Source organism: Typopeltis vanoorti, chromosome 12 (assembly GCF_054136105.1).
Source record: "Typopeltis vanoorti isolate ZY-2024b chromosome 12, IOZ_Tvanoo_1.0, whole genome shotgun sequence".
Classification (NCBI taxonomy): domain Eukaryota; kingdom Metazoa; phylum Arthropoda; class Arachnida; order Uropygi; family Thelyphonidae; genus Typopeltis; species Typopeltis vanoorti.
Window position 1 is genome coordinate 58,981,547 of NC_143560.1, and position 21,137 is coordinate 59,002,683.

Sequence of the window (21,137 nt, forward strand, 5' to 3'; positions counted from 1 at the left end):
TAAAAAAATACACAGGCATAGTTTCCATATTATTTAACTATTATCACCAGTGGCGTACGAACGCAGTGACATTAGAACACTTTTCAAGGGCGCCTGTGATAGGATATTTTACTAATTATCGAAATTGTCACACTAAAAGATGCTCCGAAAACCTAGCTACGCTTCTACTTACACACCTCCGGTACTAATACCGATGTATTATACATTTACGTTTCGTGAGTAATTAAAAAAAAAAAAAAGAAGAAAATGTGGATTGGAAACCCAGATTAGACTGAACTGAAGGCCTACAAAGTAGCTTGAAAAGTTTCGTTTGGTTTTTAGAGCAGGGTTTCGATTATATAACCCTTATCCATCTAAAGTACTAATAATCATGCATTATAGATTTACAAAAGTTCGCCCGTAGGAATTAAAAACCTCTGGATTAGATGTAGATATCCTATCCGGTGGACCAATCAAACATGACATTTGATAACATTGAAAATTCCCATCACGTTTCAGGTAAAAAAAAAACAAAAAAAAAACGTTAGTATGCAGCTTCTTTTCGGCATAACTTCTCTCCAACCAACAGGTCATGGGTTCGAATTCCGCCGTGCTTATTGGAGGCCTAAAGTTACTTGAAAAGTTCCATTTTAAAATTTCCATTTAAAAAATGAAATTAATAAAACAAAAATTCTAGCCGATATCGACGTTACGAATGTGCTACGGGGTTTACGAAAACCTCTCGTGGACCACATAAAGTTAGGCTGGACCAAGAAACTTAATTTTTTAACCTTTATATGTTAGAGCAGTGGTTCTTAATCTTTTCGAAGGCACGGAACACTTCTGATTATAAGAAAAATTTGGGGAACACCAAAAACATTACGATCATAAAACCAGCAATAAAATATGCATGGACTGGCCTTTTATAAAAATGGAACTTAGTTTAATGCGATACTTGAGCTTGTCGGGTTTTGCAGATTTCAGCAATATCAGGTGTAATATGTGATATAGCTACCCTCATCTCTTTGTCTATATTAGTAAGTCTTTCACGCTCTTTAGTTTTTATATGGGTTAATATGAGAAACCGAGCTCACACAAATATGATGTTGAAAACCGTAACAACATTTCACTGCCCTTGTGGAGAGAGCCGGGTATTCGCCTTGGACAAACATCCAAAATTCCTCAAGAGTTATTTCAGAGAATTTCATTTTTAGAGTACGATTCCGTTGAAAAGATAACTAATTGTTTTTCTTGTAACGAAAATTCCCCATTCGATGTATTAACTGTGCCCAATGGATTTCGTATCCAGACATAATTGTGTGTGTTTAAGAAAGGAAAGTCACTTGAAATCTTTTCTTCCAATACTGTTAAATGTTCTGTTATAACGGAAATAGTTCCCTCGACATTTTTATTTTGGAACGAAGGAAACATATCTACTGTATTTTATTTTATTTTTTTATGATATGCGGCTTTTCCAAACAGATACTTTTTTTTCCTGAAAAGCTGACAATTTGTCAGTGGATGTCAAAATATTTTCATTCCCCCCCCCCCCCTCCTTGGATATTTGTATTAACATTATTTAAGTCAGCGTTTCCCGAACTTTTCCTACGACTGAACACTTCACAAATCCTGAAATTTTCACGGAACACCTTGGTTATTTTGTAATGTATTAATTAATAATTAATTGTTAATTTAGCTGATTATTATTAACTAATAATTGATCATTAATTATTAAACATAAACATCATTAAATTAATTTGCTGATTTTCATTGACATATCCCATTCTGATCACCAAAAATTTGTAATATTATTATAAGTACTTACGAGTGAATACAGCAGACTTTTTCTCCTATGTGCTGGTAGTCCCCCCCCCCCCTTTTGTACATCCTGGAGATCGCTTTGTAGGCTGGAGGGGGATGACTCACTATCTGTTGCGTCTCAAATACCTTCAATAAGAGATTTCTTAATACCAAAATGAAACAAAGTCCCTTGTCTCTTATTCATATTAATATTTAAATCTGCAAGCCTATTTTAAAAAATCACGGCACTACGGTTTCGAAACTTTCACCCTACAATACGAACTTGCGAAGAAAATATTCAGTATTACTAGATTTGAGAACCGGATACAGACTACCTTGATCATCAATTTTAGTGGAAAAATTTTCTTTATACTTCCTTGCTGATTGGTCACTAATATTTGCAACACAGATGTTATTTCGTTTTCAGTTTTGAGAACAGAAGATACGCCGCCCACTGTTATAATCCGCTTGCAGGCAATTTTTATGATCGGGCATAAAACAGCGGTATTCCCTTTCCCAAATGTTGAAAGAAACGTTTCGATGTGTGAAAATTAACGATAATTCAAGAATACTTCCACGTTTAAAAATACACGGCTTGGTCACGAACATTTGCTACGCAGATGTTATTAGGCATTCTGAATCTGAGCTTTTCGACATCTTCTTCTTCTACGCGTTATTCCCGCTTCCTATGCAGGGTCCGCGTGTTACTTAGATGCGACTTCTTGTTAGTACTACTCCCAACCGACCCGTCGCCTGGTCTGCCGCTGGGGGGGGGGGGAGATTTTTTTTTGACTGTAGAGGTGTACGTTCACGGGGCCGGTTTGCCTGCTTGCGGGATGAAAAACGCCAGATAAACTGGCGGAAAAAACCCTACTGACCGCGCCCAAGACCGGCTAACTTGGCTATGCCTGAGGAAGATCCTCAAATTCCTCACGTCTACAACGGGAATCGAACCTGGGACACTCCTTCCCCAGGCATATGGTTGCGAAGCGCAAAGCCACTAGGCTAACCGCGCGGATACTTTTCGACATAATGACCAATATTATTCTCCTCAGAATATTTCCACTATAAAATATTTATTCATAAAAAATGCTTAGAAAACTAAAATGACAAATTCCAGGAGAACTTCTCGCGGAACACTTATTTACCTTCCGCGGCAGTTTGGGAAACCTTAAGTAATTAAAAATATCGGCTAAATATGCCATTTTAGCACGCCATATATCATTTTTAAGACATTTTACAAAAGTATCTGTACCTTCATTTTGGAAAAAAAGGAATATAATTTATTCTTAAGTTCTAAATTTCGGAATAGCACTTTACCACTGGATAACCATCTTATTTCAGTGTGAAAAAGCAAAGATTCGTACCTTAGATTCTATAGATATGCAAATTTTTTTTTTAAAAAAAGGCGTGCTTTTAAATGTCTTGACTTGATTACACTCAGAACTGTGTCATGTGACATCTTTCACCGGCAGAACACTTGTAACCAGTTCGCGGAACACTGGTTAAGAACCACTGTGTTAGAGTATAGCAGTGACACAATAAATGTCCAGCCACTTGACATTTGAGTAATTTACAATTGATATCAGCAGGCGAACCCTAACATTGGGTATCTCCACCTTTGGCTTTGATCACCTCCTGCACCCTTTGAGAGACGTTTCCACCAATGTATGGCAGACATCAGGTGGACTTTGTCTCCATTCCTCCATCAAAGAAGCACTGAGTTCGGCGACAGATCGAAGACGTACTGCTATCGCCATTCCAATTTTTTCCACAGCTGCTCGGGGTTGAGGTCACGACTCTGCACAGGCCAGGGCAATCGTTTAACATCCATTTGTTCATATCATTCCATAACAGGATGGTGCACTGTCTTGATAGGAACACTAGTCTGCTCCATAAAAACTCCACAGCAGAGGCAGCACCTGATTATCCAGAATCTCATACTGAGCTTACCACAGTACAATACACGATGGTAACCAGGCGCTCATCAGGCTGCCTCCACACATACTGCCATCAGACTGGAAACAGGTGAACCTATTCATCGCTCCCGAGTACCGTTTTCCACTGGTCAATTGTCCAGTTCACACGCTCTTTGCAGACGAGGCTAGACGAGCCACCTTGTTTGTTGTTGTGATGTTCTGCTGCTCTCATGTGGAAACCCAGTTAATGGAGTTCTTTTCTGTACAGTATTAGTGCTCACCATGGTGTTATTGGCGCTCTGGAACTCATCACGGATGGTCTGTGCCGATTGTAGCCAGTTTTTACGTGCCGCCCGTTTTATCACCCTCTTGTCCCTGTCAGCCATTTTCGGCGGCCGCCCTATGCGGTTTCCTGCACTAGTGATGGTAGAACATCTACATTTGTTGATCACATTGCCAACCGTTGATTTTGGATGCTCCAGTTGAGCGGCTATGCCACGTATGGACATGCCATTAATGTGACAGCCCATGACCGTGCCACCTGTATTCAACTGCTACGATGAAATACTGCTTGCTATTATCTGTAGACCCGTTTATATTATTAACAAACCTGGAATGTTCCATAACTTCAAATAACGGGGTGTCCGGACAATTATTAGTAGATTGTGTGTGTGTGTGATTGCGTGTGTATATATCAGGGGCGAATATTCCGGGTGTGCTAGGTGTGCGGTGCACACTCACGAAATAGCACTATCGATATTATATTTTGCAATTATCACTGTTAAAAACTCTCCTAAATCGTTTCCTGGCTTCGTAAAATCAAACACAATATGCTAATACTTAATGAAGAGGACCCTTTTCGATGTGTAAACATTGCATCACATTCGCGTTAATAGCCCGGATGTGCGTCACACATACACACACCTTTGAGCCCTTTAAAAAGATGTGCAGATGGCGCAGCGTGTCAAATTCTTAGCTTTCCAATGTTTACACATCCGGCCCAGAAGGCGAGGCAGAGTGTGCGCCGAAACACTAGCACCCAGAAGTCGTTATTGGCTGTGATTAGTTGTGTGAAGCAATTCAATTGAACATTGTCATTTGTGATTAGTTACTGTTTTTGTTTTCCGAGTTTCCTCTATTTTACGTGCGTGAAATGCGAACTGATGTATTCATGACACCAATATATATATATATATATTTATTTATAATTTCTATAACCTTTTTGCTCATATTTGTAACTGGAAATAGTGTTGACGATGTACTGAATGTCCCGTTTTCTGTCAGAGCTCGCGTGGATTGCATGAGTATAGTTGAATGAGGTTGGAACTTATGTATAATAAGCAAGTAAAACTAGTTATTTCAGCCTTTCTTTCGTTCATTCTAGAAAAATAATATCCCAAGGATTATTTTTTCGGATTTTTGTGCATATTTTATGGTTGTATTTAAAAATTGTGTCACCACTGATATATATCATATACACATACAGCGATACTTCGAGTCGTTATTAATCAAGTATTATGGCCTGCCTTTGATACAGTCTTCAAGCCACTTGCAGTGTCTAATCTTTGATTTCTCTTTTTAACATTTTTAGAAATATTACAATCATGCCCTTATCTAGCTCTATCGGGCTATCAGTCACTTCCTATTCCTAAAAAAATCGATCCCATAGGTAGAGCACATATTACATTCAAAATCCTATTTGCTGTTACTGCAATAATCGTATTCTTTGCTAACAAATCTACACATCAGATTAACAGAATTTTCATTTCGTTGCAACATTAAGTGCTAAGAAACTCAGTTGTATATCTTTCGTTCCTATCTTCACGAATGTGAGAAATTTAAAAGCAAAGAGTTCCAAGGTACCAATAAAACAGCATTTATCAGATCGTGTAACTTTGCACGAGACATTAGTCCTCCCCAAATTTTATCCAGGCTCCGGAACCGGCATAGCTGATGAATCAGGCCTACGGCTGGGTCAGTATTCCTGACTGTAATCCGTGTGTGTATTCACGGGACCGGTTTGCGGGATGAAAACCCCCAGATAAATTGGCGGAATAAACCCTACTGTCCACGCCCAAGACCGGCTAACTTGGCTATGGCTGAGGGAGATCCTTAAGCTCCTCACGTCGTCGACGGGAATCGAACAGGACACTCCTTCCCCAGGTACAGGGTGTTCGGGATAAATTTGACATATTTATAATTAATTATATTTTTCCGTAAGTTACATGTATTAACACACACTTCTCTTCATTTAAAAGTTTGGACCCTTCTTCATTCATATACAAGATGTCAGAAAGGATGGATAGCTGGAACCCACCTGAATCATGGAAGAGAATAACTTGTATCAGGATGATTCGTGCCCGCCATCAAAATAAGGATATTACGACTGCTGCCCAATGCTCCCTGAATACAGTAAAAACAATCAGGCATGAACTAGAGACTTGCAATGGTGACTACGAGGATGTAGCAAGAAGAAAGATCCCTAGCAGACGATCTGATTGCGTTCGTACAGCAGAATTCCTCGCAAATCTGCAGGAACAGGTGTTGAAGAACCCTGGCATTGGAATTCGGGCTTTGTTCGTGGAGTTGCTAACTGTAGTCAAGCCCTGGATAACAAGGGTAGCCAATGGTAGGCCGTATGTATGGCAGCAGCATTCGGCCCCTTGCCACACCTCTGGGAAAAGTCAAAAATGGTTGTCTGAAAATTTCTACGACTTCACCAGTCCAAATGTTTGGCCTCCAAACTCCCCAGACCTTAACCCCATGGATTATTTTGTATGGGGCGCAGTTGAAAAAGACACCAATCGCACTTCCAGTAATACAAAAGCCCAGTTAATGGATAAAATTAAAACAGTTTTTGCGGCCCTTCCCAGGGAGACTGTAGCATCAGCTTGTTCGAGGTTCCGAAGCAGAATTGAAGCTGTGATCGATGCTACTGGTGGTTATTTTGAGTAAATCTTGTTGATAGTATTGTAATTAACTCTGCCTGTAATGTTTTTTTGTCAATTCATTAAATTTAATAGATACAAAGATTTCTTTTTCCTTACGAAACTGTCAAATTTATCCCGAACACCCTGTATATGGTTGTGACGCGCAAAGCCACTAGGCTAACCGCCCGGACTGCACGAGACAAAGCACACTTGAACAACTTTGCAATGATTAATTTTACTTAAGATTTTTTAAAAAAAATTTATATTTTCCATAGCACCCAGTCTTCACAGCAATGCTGCCCGCTTACTGTGGCAGGTAATGTATTAACCTCGTGTATGCTTAAAAAAAACAACTACTTGTTTAGACCGAACTGTCAGGATAGCTCAGATTAGTTTCCTCAATTTGTGAAGCTAAGGAAGCCATCGGAGAGTTATGTCATTAAATAACTGGAAAAATACACCATTTTCATTTGAAAAATATCGATACTCATAGTTGGTCCGGCGGGTAAGTGAAGTTTATTTTTACAAGATCCTGAAAGCCTACCCTAGAGACCGAAGATGGGAAAATTAAAACCACGTCAGGAATCCAATAAGCGTGGTGGTGGTGATGTGTGTGTGTGGGGGGGGGGAGGATGGTCTCACATTGGGAGTGATGAAATTCGTGTACTTAAACAATCACAAATGCTCATGCGGGATTCGAACCACATACATTAACTAGGCCGGCTTATTTGTGTATGTAATAAAAATGCTTAATACTAAGTCAAATCATATTTCAAAATGAGTTCATTTCATAATTAACCCTAATGTCAGGAAGGAAATCTGCCTTAGATTAGTGTTTAGTTTGGAAAAATCAACATTAAAGAAAATTCAAACTTAAAAAAATAATAATAATAAACTCCTTGAAGTGTGCGAAACACAAATAAGCCAATACATTTTCTATTATTCCTTTATTTAACGTGTAACCGAGATTTCTTTTATGTGGAAGGCAAAAATATCAAACATACAAATATGGATACAAAAAACAAAAGCATATAAAGTATTTGGTCTACTAAAGACCGATAAACTCTAGAGCAGTTTCACCAGTTTCTTCTCTTAATAATTTATCTTTATTAAAAAAATAATTCATATTTAAATATGCAATGAATGAATCCACCACACGTCTTACCTTTGGTGACTTCCTTCTCCTCCCAAATTTTACAATTAGTGCATTACAAAATTCTAGTAATACATATCCTTTGTTTTAGTTTCCCTACATTGCTTTCAGGCATTCTAACATTTCCCTCATTACACTTTCATGTGAGACAAGCTCCCTCATCCCTACCGGTCTTCAGAACAATGCTCCGGTCTGTTTTTTTTTTTTTTTTTTCCCCATTTGACTTTCTTACTATATATAACACAGTAGTTAAAATCAAAATTTTAATATAAATTATAGCTTAATATCTAAACTACACTTACTATTGAGGCCTCTCTTAATATCTTAACTCGACTGAACATTTCTCATAAAAACAACTAACAATATCGTCATAGAGAACTCGAAAAACACGACTATTAGCTTATGAAGACACGCCATCTTTAGTGTTGTAAAGTAACACTAGCGGAGGTGATCAAATCCTTTAACAAAGAGGTAATTGGGCTTTTTTTTTTAATGCTATTATTTAATTTATGGACGAGTTCTTGATTAGCAAGACAATTTGGCGCTTTTGTTGTTCTAGATTATGCAAAAGCAACTACAGTCTGGTCTCAGAAGAGTACAATGGATGTGCTTAACTAAAACAATCACGTGAATTGCGGCAATAAAAATGAACTACACTCTCTCAAAGGCTGTCGTTTCGGTTACCAACAAGAAAGAATAATATGACAAATTTTGTTACAGAAATCAATTAATTCCAGTATGCTTTTTGTTTATACCTAATACACGAATAGACTACACATCTATGCGGGGGATGTAGTATGTCAATAAATTGGGTCAGTTTGCTTTGTGGAATAAAAAAATTAATTTTTTGAAAGATAAAATTTCTGTGACATCCATTATCATACTTATTCTCGAATTCATTCACACTGCTTGCACTCACAACATCTAATGGAAATCCATTCCAATCGCGAACCACCCTATGAGAGAAAAAATAAGCCCTCACCCCCATCTCAGTAGCATTCATTTTCAGCTTCCAAGGATGTCTCCTTGTCCTTTCCCCATCCTCCATAAATTGAAAAATTCCATCAATTGAAATCCCGTATGACCCTTTCAGAAGTTTGTAAGTCTCAATCATATCACCCTTCTTTCTCCTGTTTGCTAGTGTCTGCAATCTACAAATTCCCAATTTGTCTTCATACTCAGTGTTCCACAATCCTGATATCATTTTTAACGTTTTCCTTCGCACTCTCTCCACTGTATCAGAATCACAATGGAAACTAGGAGACCAGACCTGCGAATAATGGTCCAAGTGAGGTGTTACGAAGGCTTTGTAAAGAGGAAAAATGACAGCCTTATCTTTACGTGTCAAATTTCGTTTCGACATTGCAATTATCATTTCAGTTGTATTTGCAATCTTTGTTACATGGCCCTTGAACTTCAACTTCCTATCTACTAGCCCTCCAAGATCCCTAGCCTCATCAGCTTCTTTTAGCATAATCCTACGAATATAATATAATACGACATTGGATATCTAATCATGCCAAAGTGCATGACTTTGCATTTACTGCCATTGAACTGGCATCCATTTTCCCATGCTCTGACTTCGCATCATCAGCAATTAGCTGTATGTCGCCTGTCAGATCGTTCCTATTATTCATTTATAAAAGGTGCAGCTTTAACTACAGAGGTATTTATTTCAATCCATATCCTCCCCCCTTCCCCTAAAGGTGAAAACTGCTGCGTTAAAAGTGAAAACCCACAGGCACTCAAATGATGATCATGATATATCTTCACTGATGGCAGTATGACTGCTGTTTGGAGAAATGTTTTTACTGTAAAATACTGTGAATAACTGACTTTTTCTTCGGTATTGGACAGCGTCTTGGCTAGCACAAAACAGTATATCGCAGTAATAATTTTCTTAGTGCACTGTAATATGTACCTCTATCTCATACCAAATAACCTCATCCCCACTGCTTTTAAATCCCTAATCCCGTATCACAAGCTTTGTTGGACCCCATTCATTTGGAGGGAGAGAGAGAGGTGGCATGTCATTTGCAGCGTGCATTCTCTCTCCCCTCTCTCTATGTTCCCTGAAAATACTGACCTTCAAATTCTATTTGCTGTGAATACAACTTTCTCACCTTTAACGAGCAAACGTAGCAATGAACTCCCAAGTCAGTAACTGTGATGCTAAACTTATTTCTCCTGCTCCTAAGTATGACTATCTGCAGAACATCTATCCAATACTTCTTACGCCACCAGTGCAATTTATCAAACAAATACAGTCAACCAGCTATCGCTTAATAAGAAGCCAAAGAAATTGACTTTCCTACTCCAAGCTAAGTATTTCTGTTAAAGGAGGAGGGCAAAACCTGATATTCATTGACCACAGGATAACAACTTTCTCACTGGCCTTTTCTTCAATATCCAACAACAAGAAATGGCACACAAACGCACCACCAAATATTATTATTATTATTATTATTACATAACCTCTCCAGGGAATTCAGACTCATCGAGGGAGGGCACCTGCTCTACAGCTCTCCGTCTCCACCACTCCAATAACCGCAACTACCTTCACACACACCAGCGCCATCTATCGCCGACCACCACCACTATTTTCACAGACAATCACAAACATCCATGCCCACGGCGGGACGAACCCACAGACTTTTGGCTGGAGAGCGAACACGCTAATCACTCTGCCAACCAGGCCGTCTCTTTTACTCCACAACCTTAAGAATGACAGCTCATGTGTCAATGAGTCTAACAAGTTTCTATAGAGATGCCTTCAAAGATGGAAGAACTTAAACTTCCAGCACACAGTGAAGATAGCATCACTTGCTGAAATCCGCATGGAATCCATCTCCCACAACATGATGTCAATGAACCCCCATCAGTGAGAGAGAGATTTTCTTTCCTCCATGGAGCTGGCGAAGCGTGAGGGTCTTGAGTGACATTCTCTTTCCGAGCCTTACCTGGTAATTTCCAAAATTACTCACAAACTTGGAATTCGGGAATCAGGCTGAGCAGATGGATACTGTGAAATCTGCTTTTCAGGGATGTACCTGATAGCATAACGGAAGAGGGGCTCAGATCTCCCGTGACAGAAGATCCTATAAGGATCTGTCACGTGAGATCTGATCCATCATTCTGATCTGATCTATCATTTTGATCCATCAAAAAGATAGATAAAAACCAGCAATGCATGGGAAAGACTTACACTCTCCAATAAACAATATCTATAGCACTCTGATACAACAGTCCAGCCAACGCATTTCATTGGATAATCCCGTATAATCCGAACAAGTACCATTTCACTTTGACTTGACAAATCGCACTAGAGCTACCAAATCCGACGCCGATATTTAATGGAAAATATGACAATGGCCTTCCCACTCCTGCTATATTACATACATACATTCAATCCTGATTTTGCGGATAACTGTCCCTTCTGCTACTAAGCAGGAACAGTCCAGCATATATACTTAGTGCGCCCCTGAACCTGTGGTTATCTTCATTCAGAAAAGGAATATCCCAATCTTGTACACGCACAGTTAAAAAAACCATTCGATCTGCAACTATCTTTTCATTACTGCTTTCGCAGTAATGCAGTAACACACAAGAGCAGATAGCACAGTAGCCTCACTGAGGGATGCAACTGCCCATCTGCTTGCTGACTTTAAACAAAAGGTGAGAAGTCGTCTCCTCCATACGCATCATCACTACAGGAAGAACAACACCCTAGATCTTTTCCGCCAAGACTGGAATCAACTCCTGGCTGAGCAGGATGATATTAATATTATCTTATAATAACTGTTAGTTTCATGTAACCGGTAATATTAGCTTATTTAACAATTAAGGGGGCATTTTATCTCTGCTTGACTGCAAAGAAATCAAATTTATTCAATGAGATTAATCGTTGTACATTAGATTGTTTTTAATAAATAAATTTAGAAACATACCCAAGACTTCTCGATTCTATGCAATAAACTTCGGCTGCTTCCGTCCTGAGAATTCCTTCTTTCCTATTTTTTTTTCATCCGATCTCTCTCTCTCTCCCCTTTATCAACATACTGGGCAAGAAACCAATGCCAAACTTGAAGTGCGAATTAATCCAGTCATATACCAACTCTTTCAAATCTAGCTAATTCCAATACTAATTCTAATTTTCTTTTATAAATTTAGTTTAATCCTTTATCCAAGTGTGTGCAAACAAAGTTTGCGCCTGAAAGTATCTTCAGGACTGGTGTAAAGTGGTACAACACCGGGCAACTCCTTGCAAAGGTGGAGCAAGCTATTAACACTCCTATCTCAGTATCTCCCATAATGCAAAACACATCTCCTTGCGGATATGTATAATGTTATGCATTAAATGGGAAGGGCCACTACCCGGACTAGTTTCTACCTTTATTGAAGTCTCTTCAGTGGGAGCCAGGCCCAAGTAGAGATACCAAGGGGCATTAGCAAAGCTCATCTGTTCCTATAGGAGCTGCCAAACGGTGTGCTACCCTTTTTATTAAATTACTCTGGATTTAAAGAAAGATGTTGGAAGTTTATTTTTCACTTGGTCAGACTATAATAAATTTAGTTTAATCCATGGATTAAACTAAATTTATTATAGTCTGACCAAGTGAAAAATAAACTTTCAACTAATTTTCTTTTCTTCACACAGTTAGTATCCCATTTTGACACGACAGCTTTCTTTATTTAATACTGCCATCATGAAAGAGGTCCTAAACTTCTCAGTTCTCAGTGACTCGTTTTGATTCGCTGCAGAATTATTTCGTATCTCGTCGGAAGGGGAGGGAAAAATCTACTTTCACTTCCTGTGTCATATGCGTACACCTGAGTATCCAATTATCCTCAACTCGACTTTCTACATCCAATTCGCTCACGTGCTCAACTAATCCCTCGTTCTGTGTATCGATGATATCCTTTGGTTGGAAATACCTGGGTTTGAATCCAATGTAGGATACAAAGAATCTTTATAAGAGCTGTTCAACAGAAGGGGAATTAGCTGATCTCGGACAGGCATCATAATGTGTTTCTCAGCGGAAACTCTGATTTTTTCTTATGGTAAAACACGCAAACCGGCCTGAAAAATACACGCATAATACAGTGGCCAAATCATAGCCTTAGTTGATTCTGCTTGTACTAATTTCAAACCACGATTCATTCCGAACTTCTCTACCATTTTGCTACTATCCTGTTCACTAGTTCTTGACAATCAAAGTGGTGACAGCATCAGTCTCTACCAACATCTCCAACAGTTAAACCATCTTAACCGTTAACTTATCCAATGTCATCTGAAATCAGAAGAAATACAACTGACTTAAGAGATATAAGTGATAAACGAGACTTACAGAAAGAAAAGAGAAAATAAAACCGGCTTAAAGATTTGTCTAATTGTAATTTCCACACCAGCATACAAACATAAGCTCCATCCTACTACACATACCTTTGAAGATCAGCCTAAGACTATGAAAAATTATTGTTGCGTTGAAATAGCATATTTAGTCCTCACTTATGAAGAATTTCAAAGAAGCTGACGCTATGACTCAAAGAATGTAATCATTTTGATGATTCAGATGGTGTTGAAGAAGAAATTGAAGACAAACCATCGTGCCCCACACATTAAACTGGGATCTAAAATTATCTTTAAAATATAGCTACCGAAAAATTACAGAATTGGTTGCAATTTAGAAGATATCATTAATTGCAATTAGTGTTTTAATTATTGAACATTTATCTAACGGAACGGTTGTTGGCCTTTTTTTTTAACATACGAGATGATCTGATTTTTGAAAAATGCTTTATGTATTAACCAGGCGATCCATGTGTTCCTTAATAGTGTTCGCAATGCAAAGACTCCCTCTCCCCATAACTACACCGTCCATTATTCGGTCTAATTGTATTAAGATTCTCAGAGGGACTTATTACTGTGATGGCTGTGTTCCAAATTTAATCAAAACAGTTTGAACAATGCGACCCGTAGAGATTTGTAGAGGAAAGCATCTACTTCAAAGTAGCCGTAAATTATGGTCTGTGTCAGAAGACCTTAGACAATGTAAGAAACAAGTATATTCCAAAATTAATTACGACTTAATAATGCAACTATCTAGAAGAGAATCAATCCTTCTCTCTATTTCCGTCCCTAGTATAGCTGTATTGTAATTCTCGGAGCCTTATGCAACTTGCCAATGTAGGCCCAACTATTTCCAAAATTTGGCCAAATTAATAATGCAGCCAACAGCGGTGTTTATGTTTATAACGGAGACAGACGAAAACAAAATAGAGGATTGTAAGTTTTTTTTTTTTTATTGTTATTTCAAAGTAATTAAATTATTTAAGTCTTTACAAATAGTGTCCTGTCGAATACCTTGACCAATAAAAGTAGCAGAATAAAAAAATTCGGCCAGGTAGCGAAATTACAGCAATTTAATACAGGCCTTAATGATTGTAATAACAGAGTTAATCAGTGATAGTTAATCCGAGAACTTTGCTCTATAGAGAGGATTCTTGGATTATGTAACCCTTGTCTTAAGACAAGGGTTGACACTTTATAGAGGAAACTTAGTTTCGCGAATGACTCCATGCTAATAAACAGCAACACACTTTGCTTATCTCCAAAACTGTCTTTATACCAAACTAGTGGGACACCGCTATCAAAAAAGGAAAGACAGCTTGAGAAAGAAAAACTTACTCAACATAAAAGATCAGTAACTTGATCTTTTATGTTGAGTAAGTTTTTCTGCTTACTCAACATAAAAGAAACTTGAAAATGAATACTTTGGTGATAGAAATTCGTACTTCACATCACCTATATTTGATTCCACTCTGCTTGATGATATTCATCGAGTGCTACTCTTCAATTACTACGATTTCCCCTTCTAAAACCTAGTTGACAAAATGGATTTCCAATCCACAGCCTGTGAGTTCTAATCTCACTTCGGCAAGGATGGTTGCGAAAGTCGGTAGATGGTTTCATCGTCCAATGTAAGACCACTATCTTGCTTATTTGAGACTTGAAGTCGCTTGCAAAGTATTGTCTGATTGCTAGCAGAGAGTTGTCGGATAATATGGTCGCTAACATTTGTAAGCGAGAAAGAGTATATATTTTTTTCCCCGAAGTGTATTCATGATGCATTTGAAACAATCTGTATTGTAATACGAATTTAGATGGTTCATTCTAAATTCGTATGACAAATTTTTTTTAACGAAATGAATTCGTTAAAAAAAAATAATTTTTTAACGAATTTTACTTTATGTATTGCTCAAAATTGTTTTCAATATATAAAAAATCGAGTATTTCTTAACATTTTTACCATTTAGCAAATTAACGTAAAGAGACGAAGCTCCCTAGCGGCGAGCTATAAATGGAATCGATATTTCCTGTATTTTCGCGAGAACATGGCTGTCTACAACAAAGTTACGTCATTCAAAGAACTCTATAGAGTGCTACTTTAATAAGAATCTGACGCGTGCGTCATAAGTCAGGTGACATCGAACCGTTTGTGTGTGTGTGCGCGCGCGCGCTTACCTACGTACTCTGTACATGTGATTTTGCTTTGCCTAATTTTGCAGCTATAAATGATGGGATTGAAATCAAAGTTGAAACAATTCCATAAATATTAAGAGAGATCTTCAACTCATTCCAAATTGCATTAACTTCCATCCAGCTAGTACGAAATTATTAATACTGTTCGAATTATTTTGCCAATAAAAATGATCTGATGAAATTCAAAATTGAACTTCATCCTAAATTCCTAAGCTTATTCATTTGTATTCCGACATATCCGAATTATAATATACAATTTGGACACGTTTCACATTGTGCCCATTCAAATAGATAGACTGAAAATAAAAATTGGAATGTCTCGCCAAAATTTTGTAATCATTCCAAACATCAAAATCCAATAAAAATCAGTCCAATCAGAGACCCGGAACGTGGATGGACGGCTAAATGAAGCTGATACATTTTGCAAAATGCACCAAAAATAAATAAATAAATATATCAACTGTTGAGATTGAACATGTGCTCGTCGTAGAATATCAATCTTGCAATGTATAGCAGTAGAATTGCATGCCAACTCCAACTCTATATAATCATCATTTTGCAGATCCTTTTAATTCTTTCTGCTAATGGCTACGTGAAACAAACTACACAAACCACTTCAGCGTATTTTAGTCGGATTTGGTTCCTAATGTTTTCAGAATACTGGTATCAAGTATTCCAGCTCTATAAAACCACCTTTCCTCTCAGGAGTATTAATACTCACTACCGTCGCTGCCATTTGACACCGTGTGGTTTAATTTTAGTTGGCGAACACTTATCTCTTCATCTTCCCACTGTTTTAGTGAGTCACTATGGTCTGAGCTGTTGTTGTTTAGAATCGCGCGAAAGCAACTAAGACTACAAGGTCAGTGTATTATCTGTTGCGTGCACGTGATCAAACTTTGAAAATATGAAATTGACAGTGGAGCATTCAACTTTGGTCGATCCAAACAAAATTAACATATATCGACAGATGTGTGTTCATATGAAATCTAATTTTATACTTTACTATGATCATTTTCATTTTTATCAATTTACAGAACACCGGGCTAGATTTAAAGTTGTTACTACTGTAGACTCTGCATAAAGAGGGATACGAACTATTCCCCTTCCTGTAATATGAGTTTCACCATCTTCTTAAAAATTGAATGTTAATTCAATCGTTAATTGAATTAGCAGACTCGAATAACTGCAGAAAGGTGTGCGTCCTAAATATTTCTTTCTCTCAATTCAATTTTAGGTAGATATTCAGCTTGCTGAAGATTTTGTTGCGGCTTTGGATCACGAACTGAGTATTTCGTTGAACACATGCTGATATTAATAAATTTGTATTTAATAATAATAATAAAATGTTTATTTAGGCTGCTAAAGGTACTCTTAACATAAGACTTCTCAACTTCTTTTTATGTCTGTGCGTGCTTAGACTATTTCTTAAACATATTCCTCTCTCCCCTCCCCCAACCCTTATATTAAAATCCTCGCCTCCGGAGCAGTCTTGTGTAGTTTCAGAAAATAATCGACCCAAAGGACATCTGTCATGCGATAAGAAGGATTCCAAAAAGGTCTTGAATATTAAATTTTTCCGCTGACATTTATCTTATAAGTTGTCTCCATCCTCCGAGATTTCTAGGCCTTAAAAACGCCCAGAATCTTTTTTTTGTGTAGATGAATAAGCGATGAATAAAACCTACGTAACTGACATTGCATCCCTCCCTCCCTCTCCCCATCAACTCGACGCCGGTTACATTCTGTGGAAAGCGGAACCTGCTTTCCCAGCCTCTAGCGGTTTGTCCGGAGTATTTGGTTTGCTTTAGATGGATTTCCTCTCCGCAGTGCGTGACATGCAGTTCTGCAAAGGAGAACGGACGGAAGGCACGAAAATATACCTAGAGTTCCTTACTCTGGCCCACCTTTAGATTGGTAGGCTTTGTGACTTGAAGAAAAGTTGAGGTAACAAAGGAATATTTATCTCCGTTGCATAAGTACTTTTCTTTTTGATTTCAGAAATCATATTCCAACAGGAAGGGCGTGGGTTTATTTATTCGGTCTCCGGCAATTCTCAAATATCTCAAAAACGACTCCAAGAAATAGAAATAATAATGAAGTTCCTTTAATAACATCTATAAAACGATACTCAAAATGTTATGATCCTGATGTTACGTTGTAAGGAAGCAAACCGTCTTCTTAGTGTATTTGCGTGTTAATAGTTTATATCTAGGTTAAGAGGTGGCGCCACAAATGCACTAATTGACAACGACAGAAGAATGTGAATGACTCATGATATTGACAAATGCAATTAGTGATCTCACAAAATTTGAAAATAAAAACATCATTGCGAATCGGAACTTTGCTAATTCTATCGGTTTGGATGTCACGTTATATAGCAGTAATGCGCATTGTCGTAACTTTCAGTATTTGCGACATTCAGCATACTATACTCATAAAATATTTGCGCAACCCTCTGTCGGGTATAGTCTTGTTAGGCTACTGTGGAGCAATTGTGTTCTGTAATCAGTATGCCTGTCTTGCAAGAGAGAGAGTGAGAGAGAGGCAAATAGGCTTTACTTCTGCTGTTGCAATTGTTAAAAGAGTAATGGAGTGAAATTTTAAGTGCCTACTATTGTGAACTGAAACCTATGTTCTCTACGAAGAATCATGTTTGCCATTTAGGCCAAAAATAGGTCCGTACATTATTAAAATTCCTTATTAAAAATTTTTTTTCCCACTACCACTGGTATTCGACTACATCGGAAAACACATAAGATAATAGTGTATCAACAAATTTGCTTTTAAAAAAAATCAGACACACAGATATATATATATACAAATATGTATGTGTGTGTTCGTTTAAATGGATATTTTATAGATCACGAAAATTTTAAGTTAATAAATTCAACTGCTTTTTGGAAGATCCGAAGCACGTTATCTTAATATGCGTTTCCTCGACATTTCAGTGGTATGAAATATATTCAGTTTATCACATAAGACTGTCCAAGTAAATAAAATACATACCGGCCATTGAATTAGAAACTTACTTTACGTATAGACAGACGACTTCCAATACCGATACTCTTTAATTCTCTGCACATAGTTCGGTTAGATGTGGGTCGGGAACAGCCTTCGTTAAATGCTTCGGTCAATTGCTGTACACATGAAGTTCTGTTTGTTCGTACAAGCCTTCTCGGACGATGATCTTGTTCCTGGCAGACTGTCTTAGGACCACAGTTACGCCTCTTAGGCTACTGTGGAGTAATTGTGTTCTCTAATCAGTATGTCTGTCTTGCAAGAGAGAGAGAGAGAGAGAGAGAGAGAGAGAAGACAAGCAACTTGAGTTATTTTTCCACTGATTAAACCAAGGATATCTCACCTTTTGAGAAACCAGTCAGCTCTGCTTTTTTTTCAAAAACCAGAGAGTCACCCATAATAAGCCCTTTATCGAAAGATCCTTTGTTTTTCCCACTGTGATCAACACTTCTGACGATTACTGACCAACAGCATTCAAATAGTTGCCTAGAACACGTGGTGACGCACGTGACCAAGTATTTGGCATATACGATGCATAAATGACGTTTACATATATTTGCATAAAGTTTTCTATTTCAGTGGCCGGTATGTGTATCTTAGAAGACATAAGTTTTTAACTCCGTTAATGAACTTTGTCTTCGAGGATGCTAACGAGTTCAATTTATTTGAGTTATTCTGAGAGTTCGAATTCTTAAAACGTAATTTTGAGAATACAAAACTAGACGATGTTTTCCCAAAGTCACAGCATCCTCACATTTTGTAAGAAACTTGAGAGTTACATAAAATGAAATATTGCGAACAGCAGGGAAATACTTAAAATTTTCCGTTTGTTTTTCTAATTTTTTTTTATCTCATCTCATTTTCCTTTCCCTCTCTTTTACCTTGCGATGTCGAGGATTTATTAATCATCGGACCTAAACCGTTCACAGGATAAAGAGGTCAAGCCCTACACCCCAGTGTATCCTACGTCCGCAGTGGTGAGTTCTCAAGGCCGGTTTGTTTGCTTTGCGGGATGATAAACCCCAGGATAAACTGGAGAGAAAACCCTACTGTCTACGCTCAAGAATGTTAAGGAGTAATATTGAATATTACTCCTTAACATTCACACTGTGAATGTTTATTATTGAGATCATTCACTCCCACTCACGACACTAATGTTCTATAGGTTTATATTAGTGTCGTGAGTGGGGTACGGTTTCTTCTATTTTTAATTACTTTCTTTTATACTTTTATTGAGTTTTTACATTGTCTGGAGTCCCTTCCCTAGAGACCAAAGATGGAACTTTTTTCAAGGCATTTTTGGCCTCCACAGTAAGGTGGGTGGTAGTCTCACACCTGGCGATGAAACTCATCTCCAACCTAAATATTACTCCTTAAGAAATCTGCAATATCTCTGGAGTTGATAATACATCGCAATACATTTTGAATTTGTTTGTTCAATGAATTAAAATAACTCATGACGTTCATTTTCAAAATGAATGTAATTATAATAATTATTCACGGTGTGAATGTTAGTCATTCAGATAAATAACAAAATAATTACCGTAATGAAACGAAGTCATAATTCTCTATCAACGATTAAAAAAAAAAACATGCAGTTGACAATTTTGATTGTCAACTACATGTACTACAGCAAGTATTGCACGATCTGTCTTGGCAGCTGACGCAGAAACATGCACGTAATGCTATTATTAACTTCCAACTCGTCAAAAAATGACGGGCAAATAGCCGTTTGAAAAAGAAAAAAACAAAACTAAAAATAGAAGCAAATTGTTTGGATTAAAATGTGACTCGTGTCTTTTCTTTTGATATATGTCGTAATGACATGAGCCATTACTATCATGTGTTATACTCGTATGTGTAAACACTGAACGAGCCTTTTATAAGATATACAATTATAGGCACAGTGCAGTAACTTAAACTCCATCGGCTAACAAGAGCACCGCATATTATAATTCGAAGTGTAGAAATTATTTTAATGCAGCCAAATTTTTGAATGTATGATATAGAATATAATTTTAAATATAAAATATCGAATATACGAGTAACCTTCCGAATATGATCGCTAAAACTGAATCGAATTGATTATTTCTATATGACTATAAAAATTACGGATATTCTTGATTCTTTTTTCATCATGAAAGAGAACAGCAATTTTTTACTGGGATATTTACTGCTCGGTGACCAAGAGAAAGAAGCTTCTATAAAACATGCAGAATTGGTTAAAAATGCAATTACAAAGCATGAAATTAGTTTCTGATTTTTTTTTTTTGTTGCGTTTTTTCTCTAAATGCCTCTCCATGTCCCTTTCAAAAAATACGGAAACTAATTTCATGCTTTCTAATTGCATTTTTTATAAACCAATTCTGCATGTTTTATAGAAGCTGCTTTCCTCGAGTCAATGAGTAAAAAATTAATGTCCTTGGATTGCTTTAGACATTTATTATTTGTTTAAATGTATCGTCTAGATAATTTAGGTAAATATAGCAATTAAGCGAACAAACTGAGTTGCAAATAAAAGTTCTCAAACGAATATTCTTTCATGACTGGCAATTTAGCGTCCTTTCATACAAAAAACATGCCTTAGAGCAGTGGTCTCCAAAGTGTGGGACGCGTACCCCAAGGGGGTACGCGAGTTGATACGTGGGGGTACGTCAAAAAAAGTTTTATATTGATAGGAAAAAAATTAAGTTATTAATTAAAGATAAAGAATATTACTTTCTTTCATCAATTAAACATATATCTAATATAGACAAAGACGTTATAAAGATCCTGTAAACTTAAATTTGCGA